Here is a 7764-nt window from a genome sequence, read left to right on the forward strand (position 1 = left end):
ACAAGAGCTTGATAGTTTTGGACATCGCTGGACATCTCAATTCATCTTTTTYTTCAAAAAGACATATCAAGAGTATAGATCACATAATAAAAACAAATGTCCTAAATGTTCTACCTGCTCTTGAAGTCAAAATGAAAAATCTCTAATTCAAAGACAGAACTGATATTTCATAGAACAGAAAAATGAAAGAAGCTGTGATAATAAATGATGGAGTCATTTGGATATACAGAAGATTCAAAGCAGTTATTTTCAGACATGAACCAGAAATCCCTCCGAGAGAAGCAGACCTTTCATTCTTTATACCACCTGTTTCTTCGTCTCAGATTTATAAAGGATAGATCATTAAGCAGAGAAAGCAGAGATTGCATTGCAGCTACTCTGTAGAGATTATATTGCAGATACTCCCAACAGAGAATTACCTAAAGGTAGTTGCTCATTAATAAAATCTGATTTTTAATCTTTGAAGACCTTAGTTAATTGAAGTCAATGAGAACTCTGAATGCACAGTATAGTTGGATATCATGTTATTGAGTCATGGCTTAGAATACATATTTAATTAAATAAATTTTGTGCACAATACATTACTACCATTAAAATTGATGACGAAAAATATGACTAGGAAGTCACAATTAATATTCATATTGCAATTATTTTATATATGTAATTAGTGATAAAGAATGGTAAAAAAAAAGTCCAAGTTAATTATATTGCTTCATTTATGAATTGAACTCTTTGTGTCATTTTAACTATACTTCTAGCCCAGAAATACCATGAGATTTCAAGGCATTTTGTTTTGACAGATGTGTTTGGGGATAAAGATGTTAAAAAATAAATAAAATATTTGAGGTCTAGTGTTTCATGCAAGACATTCTTTGCAGAACTTTCTCATACACTTGTCTGCTTCCTGTTATTCTGCATAGTTTTGCAGTGAAGTAATCTTCACTGAAATGAATTTCAGTAATGTCTGAAATCCTATATGTAAATTTGATATTGAAAGATCTATTATATAAACACTTATGTCAAAATCAGACTTGTGGGAGGAGTAAGAAGTTTTTTCTTCCTATCATTTAAATATAGTATCTTCCCATTATTAAGATCTGTGCTGAGGTTCACTGAGCAAATAAATATTACATACTTGAATACTGAATGCTTACAAAAAAAAAAAAATCTTTCCATTATTTAACATATTGACCACACAAAGGTCATAATTCTAAAATCAATTAATTCAAATTATTTCTAGAATAATTTTTGCAAAGAGCTATTATGCTGGAAATTTCATTTAGAGAGACCTTTTTGAGAATTTGAATTATGACTCTTTTTGACTGGAGTCATTAAAAATATATTTTTCTTCACATAAGCACAAGAAATACATATTGCACTGCTCTCATCTGTCCATTTTAAGATCTTATTCATTAGCTTATGCATGTCTACAGCTGAGATTAGCTCTATTGTTTGCAGCAGTTACAGCATGTGACAAACACATGAGTAAATATATACAGAAACTTTTTTTTAATGACCATTTAAAAGTTTAATTTAAAAGTTTTCTTCTGTAAAATTCTTCAACCTGCAGCTATACTCAGGAAATATATATAAAGATGATTGGAGCTTGCTGAAGAAGCGACAGGTCAATAYAGCACAAGAAAGTTGATTCGGTGATTTAAAAAATAATGAATATATGCACAATRTTTTCTGAGACATTTTCCTAATTTTTATATTGCAAGTACACAAGACAACTCATCATTCAACCCAATATTTTAAAACATTTTTACTCCATTACTGTATTCTCTTGTATGTTTCAAACTTTAATTATCAGCAGTGTTATACGTTTTATTACAAGCGATATTTCTTTAACTGAGTGATCTGAACTTGAAATCATGGGTCCCATTAGTTTTCTGAGGAAATATTTTACTGCATCTGTGGTAAGAGAATTACAATTTCATTGCACAGCTGTATTTTTTCAAAGTCAAGAGCTTTAAAAAGCAAGATATTCAACAGCAGGAGCAACCAGACGTTTTTAAGATGGATGTCATATGTTTTCACATCATTATAATTTCCACACAAGATCAACCAGGTGAATAGAAGAGGAAATGAGACAAAATATGTCAAATAACTTTGATAATTGGCTGAAGTATCAAGGAAATTATGAAAAATGTAAGACACTTTTAAATGCAGGATATATTCTAAATTGGTCCCTAATTTGCAATTCCATTTTCTAAAGAAGACATTTATAACTATCCAGATTCTCAGTTAAGAAACAATTTCAATGGACATTTTACAGTTCCTTTTCATAGGGGAAGTAAAGGTGATACTAATATACTAGTCAAAATATAACGTTCTTTAAAAATTTTCAAAATGTGTCTGCAGAGGCCAATAAAAGTTATTAAATAACTTTAGGCAGAATAAAAGCATGCATTTGTATATTCAATAAATATTTATTCCATCATTTATCATCTATTTAATTATCATCCTATCATTACAGTTGCATGGGCTATTACATGATTTATGCCATTATATAAACAGTTTAATTCTATATGCAAAATTAATGTTTAGACTCCATTCTTTTATAAAAACATTCCTGATATATTTCTAAGGAAATATATTCTCCTTTAAAAGATTTTTTTTCCTCCCCAAAAATAGAAATGCTATTATTTGCATGAGTGATGTTCAGCAAGACTAACTAGATCAGATGCCTTAGCAGATTAGATGTTCAAATTTCTTAACAGTGAATCTGATCTGAAGAGGTGAACCCAGCTCTCTTAATCTTTGAGTGATGTTTTAAATGAGAAGCCCTTTAAGAAAAAGGAGTTATAATTGCTGTTCTTGTTTTCCTGAACCATCTTATGTTAAAGGACTGGCGTAACAGTTTCCCTCAAAGTAGGGTATGAAACCCTAAAAGGGAACTTTGTATCCAGAGAATTTTGTATTATTTCTGCAGCCACAACATATAGTCTCAGTCACTGAAGAACAAATTCATTCACTTCTATGCCCTCAGTTTCCAGCTGGACACCTTACACAGTTCTCTGACGATTTTCATGAAGGCCATTTTCAAACTTTTCCTAATATTTGATCATTAGGATCAGGTGGATCTCAAAAGGCTTGAGAAATAAGCTAGTAGGATCTGTAGGATCTTAGTGAAGTATAGTGAAGGATAACAAAGGTGAATCTGAGACCTGCTAGTGGAGTAGAATGACCCTGTGCAACAGCCAATCAGGGCACTGACTGAGGAGAAAGCAGCAGGCCCACAAGAGCCTCTTTGACAAGAGTCAGCAATGTGCCTCCGTGGTGACATGGCTAACTGCAAACCAGAACAGGTTGCTCAGGGCTCTTCCTAGCCAAGTTCTGCTGGCATACCTATTCCACAAACTCTCTTGATTGTGGAGCCCTGTACCAAGGCTTACTCACTCTATGAAGAAAGCTTTCCTTATTGGAATTTTCCCTGCTGCAACTTGTGGTCATTGTGCCTTGTACTTCACCTTCTCTCCACCTTGTGCACCCCATCCACTTACCTAATTGGCCTCTGGCTGGATCTCCACTGACATCTCAATGTCTGTCTTCTACTGGGGAAGACAGAGGTGAACACAGTTCTGCAAATATAGCCTCTTAGGTGCAGAATAAAGGGAAGTAATTATTTCCCTTCACATGCTGGCTGTGATCTTGCACAGAGTGGTCTGCAGGTAGCCTTCATCTGTGCAAGGGTACAGTTCTAGCTCATATTCAACTGCTTGTTGACGGACTTTCTAGATCATTTTCTGCAAAGGTAAGTCTGTAAGTTCCTGACCTGTGCAGTTGCATGAGGTTATTCAGTTCCGCAAGCAAAACTTAGCATTTGTGTTTTCTGAACTTCCTGAGGTTCCTCTCAGCCCATTGCTCCTGGCTATTGACATCCCTCTGAATAGCAATCCTGTGCCAATTCTGTCATTTTCAAACTTGTTTAGGGWGCACTCAGTTCCACTGCCCAGGTCATAAATAAAGATATGAAACAGCATTGGCCTTGGTGTTGAACCTTCAGAGATGCCTCTCCTAACTTGCAGATGGACTTTATATTGCTGATTACAGCTCTCAACAAAGTGGCCCAGCCTATTTRCTAATGCAATTACCCAATCTATATCACTAATTTGGTTGTAAGTATGAGTCAGGAGCATGAGAACACATTGAATATTATGCCACTTATTACAGAAAGCAATCAGGTTGTTGAGGCTGCCATGATCGGACTCCGAACTGGCAGTGTGGAAAATTAATGGGCTCAGATACTACAGCACTTCTCAAGACTGGTGTAGGTAACATTAAGGACATTCTGAGATGCTAAGAGACATGACATCTCTGTCTTGGGATTGGGCAGGATGCTGGGGTCAGCATAAGGGCCCAAGGGCTGGAGCTGCTCTGGTGGGGACAGTCATGATTCCTCCTAGCATAAGCCCTTAGGCACTGCAGCTGCCTCCTGGGTGCTTCTGCTTCCAGAAGGATTTGATCCATTACCTTCCCAGGGAGAGAGGTAAGGCTTTTGTCCTCGTTTTTGCCTTGTTTGAATCTCTGTGATATCTGCCTCTACCTCACCAGGGGACTTCTTCCCCAGTTACTTTTGAAGATGATAGATAGCAGCCTTGGAACAGCAGTCCGCTCCCTTAGCTCCCTCGGATATATCCCACCCAGTCCCATTAACTTACAAATGAAAACTGATTTTGTGTGATTTATTCTGTGTCCTGTCTACAACAATACCTGCTAGAAAGACAGAGCTACCACCAGAAAGTTTGGTGTCTACATTTCTACTTAAAGATCGCATGACTGGTGGCTAGGAAAACTGTGAATGCAAAAGCAGAACAAAGACTGCAAATATTTCTGACTGAATAAGCAGTCTAATCATTCAATTAGCTCACACGGAAGTGAAAAAAAAGAAGATAGAAACTTGATTTTCAAGCTTATRTTTCTGGTTCATAAGACCTAGTAACCACAGAGGTCATATTTGAGTTATCTGGGGATGTATRTTGGAGGCCCTCAGTGCCCTGTATTGATCACTGCTCTAATGTTATAAAATTCTCCGTTATTAAAATATCTTAAAAGTTCAGAAGCCACTTCAGATTCTGCAAGAACAAAGCACTCTTCAAAACTACTTCCAAGTTAAAAAAATAATAAAATAATTTTAAAAAGCTTGATTTCACTCTCTTTTTCCTGTAGGGGATGGTAAAGGTGAAAGGAAAACCTCTCTTGTCTGTCTAATAGTATATAATAAAGTCTCCTAAAGGACGCTAGTCCTCATGAAAGCTTTTAAATTAAAGGCCTTTTCTTTTTATTCAGAAATGTCTTGTGGAAAAGTGTGTAAAAGAAAATCCCTTTCCTCAACTTCCAAGATTAAACATGGGTTTGAACTAGAACTAAAAAAGGAGGTATTTCTTAACAATGAACATCAGTACATTCTTGATTTCAACATTAGGCCCTGTGGTCCATAGGTTTCAACTCTGTAGGAATTCTAGATGCATTTTGTTTGAACTTCAGAACTATTGCWAAAGCAAAAACAATGCTTCAGAAAAAGTCCTCCTTTGTTCTGTGAATGAATCCTTTCAGGTAATTTAGGAAGATGTGAACAGAATACAGCACAATTACATTTTATCCATGGTATGCCATAGCTACTGAAAAGAAAGAAAAAAAATAAGAGAAAAAAAAAGTATCAGATATGCAAGGAACACATTCCAGAATGGAAAGATACTCTTGTCATACAAGTTATTTTCTAATAAGTTTGGAGTAAAAATTATCAATAACAATTTGAACATCTGCAGTTGCATTAGCACATCATTTCCTCATTTCAAGGACCTCATTTCAAGCACCTAATTTCAGGGTTCTTATTTCAAGGATCTTTTCACTTCAAGAACAARGCAAACCATCAGAAATCTGTATTTTACATTTTGACTTTGGGAATATTTCACAAGAAGTATTTAAGGAGTTGGATTAAACTGTTATATTTATGTACCAGTATATTGTATCTTATAGAAAATCTGTAAAATGTACTAAGGAAAACTACATCTTACAAATCAAAGCTCAGCAGTTTGTCTGCACTATATTTTAGGGCTAATTTTTAATTAAGTGGCTTTACATATATGTTTTATGCCTTCTAGCCATACACTTGATATTTAAAGCAATAATTTTTATTGAGAATATTTGACCTGATTGCACATATCAATGTATTTCAAATATGACAAAATTTAAGTCTCATAGTAACCCCACTGGTAGATTTTGCATTGTGCATATTTGTTTGCTTGGAAAATTACATGATTTATTCAGGCTGATTTGAACAAATTGGACTTAGAAGGGAAATCATTATTTAAGGGTTTAGTGCATCTCAGATTTCTATGTGCTATGTCTTAGCTTCAGACTGTTCTCTGTACACAGCCCCCTTTAAATCTGACACATTCTCCTCTGACACCTCTTGATACAGTTTTAAATCAGCAGTACACATTTATATGAACTGTTTTCTGTTCAGTTTCAGAGATAATCCTGCATCGACTTGTACTACTGGAATGTTTTTGTCCAGAAGGTTTTTGCCCAACCTGTGATAGGTTAAAAAATCTTAAGACGACTTAAAAGTGCCATATTTACTTCACACATATATCAGAACTCTTAAAAGGAGGTATAATTATCAAGTATTGGCACTAATRAATTGTTTCTTAAGGCAATGTTTAACCTTTGTCTTTTCTACATCCTGCAGATTCAGGCGCCACTTGACCTAGACCAAGGTCAAGGTAGAAGTCTCAAAAAAACAAAATGCTCAGGTCCAAGCATACTTTGTAACATTGGCAACTTATGGTAGATAATACAGCCCTGTTCAATTTGTTCATCAATGACTTGGATGAAGGGACAGAGTGCCCCCTCAGCAAGTTTGCTGATGATATGAAACTGGGAGAAGTAGCTGATACCCCAGAGGACTACACTGCCATCCAGAGCTCAGAACTCAACTCTCTCAGAGGAGAACTGGGCAGTGAGAAATCTTAAGAAAWTCAACAAGGGCAAGTCAAAGTCCTGCACTTGGGGAGGAATAACCCCAGACACCAGTACAGGCTGGGGACTGACCTGCTGGAGAGCAGCCCCGCAGAGAGGGACCTSRGCGTCATGGTGGATGACAAGTTGACCATGAGGCAGCAGTGTGCCCTCGTGGCCAAGAAGGCCAATGGGATCCTGGGGGCATTAAGAAGAGGTCTCCAAGAGGTCGAAAGAGCTGATCTTGCCCCTCTATGCAGCTCTGGTGAGGCCCCATCTGGAGTACTGTGTCCAGTTCTGGGCTCCCCAGTACAAGAGGGATGTGGAGCTGCTGGGCCTGTTTAGCCTGAAGAAGACAAGGCTGAGGGCAGATCTAATAARTGTATATAAGTTGCCTCAAGAGAAGGAGTGAGGAGGATGGGGCCAGCCTCTTTTTAGTGGTGGCCACTGATAAAACTAGAGGAAACGACCACAAAATGAAGCACCAAAAGTTCCACAGGAACTTAAGGAAAAATTTCTTAACAGCGAGGCTGTCAGAGCACTGGAACAGGTTGCTAAGAGAGGTTGTGGAATCTCCTTCTTTGGAGATCTTCAAAACCCACTTGGACACAATCCTATGCCACATGCTGTAGGTGACCCTGCATGTGCAGTGGGATTGGACTAGATGATCTCTAAAGATCTCTTCCAACCTTAAGGATTCTATGATTCTAGACAGAAATGTCTAAATGGCATGGAATAACAGAAATATAAGTTAAATGGGGCCGAGTCCAGCTGGAGGCCTGTGGCCAGTGGTGTCCC

The sequence above is a fragment of the Nothoprocta perdicaria genome, unplaced genomic scaffold (assembly GCF_003342845.1).
Source record: "Nothoprocta perdicaria isolate Ctin4 unplaced genomic scaffold, notPer1 scaffold_239, whole genome shotgun sequence".
In the NCBI taxonomy this organism is placed as follows: Eukaryota; Metazoa; Chordata; class Aves; order Tinamiformes; family Tinamidae; genus Nothoprocta; species Nothoprocta perdicaria.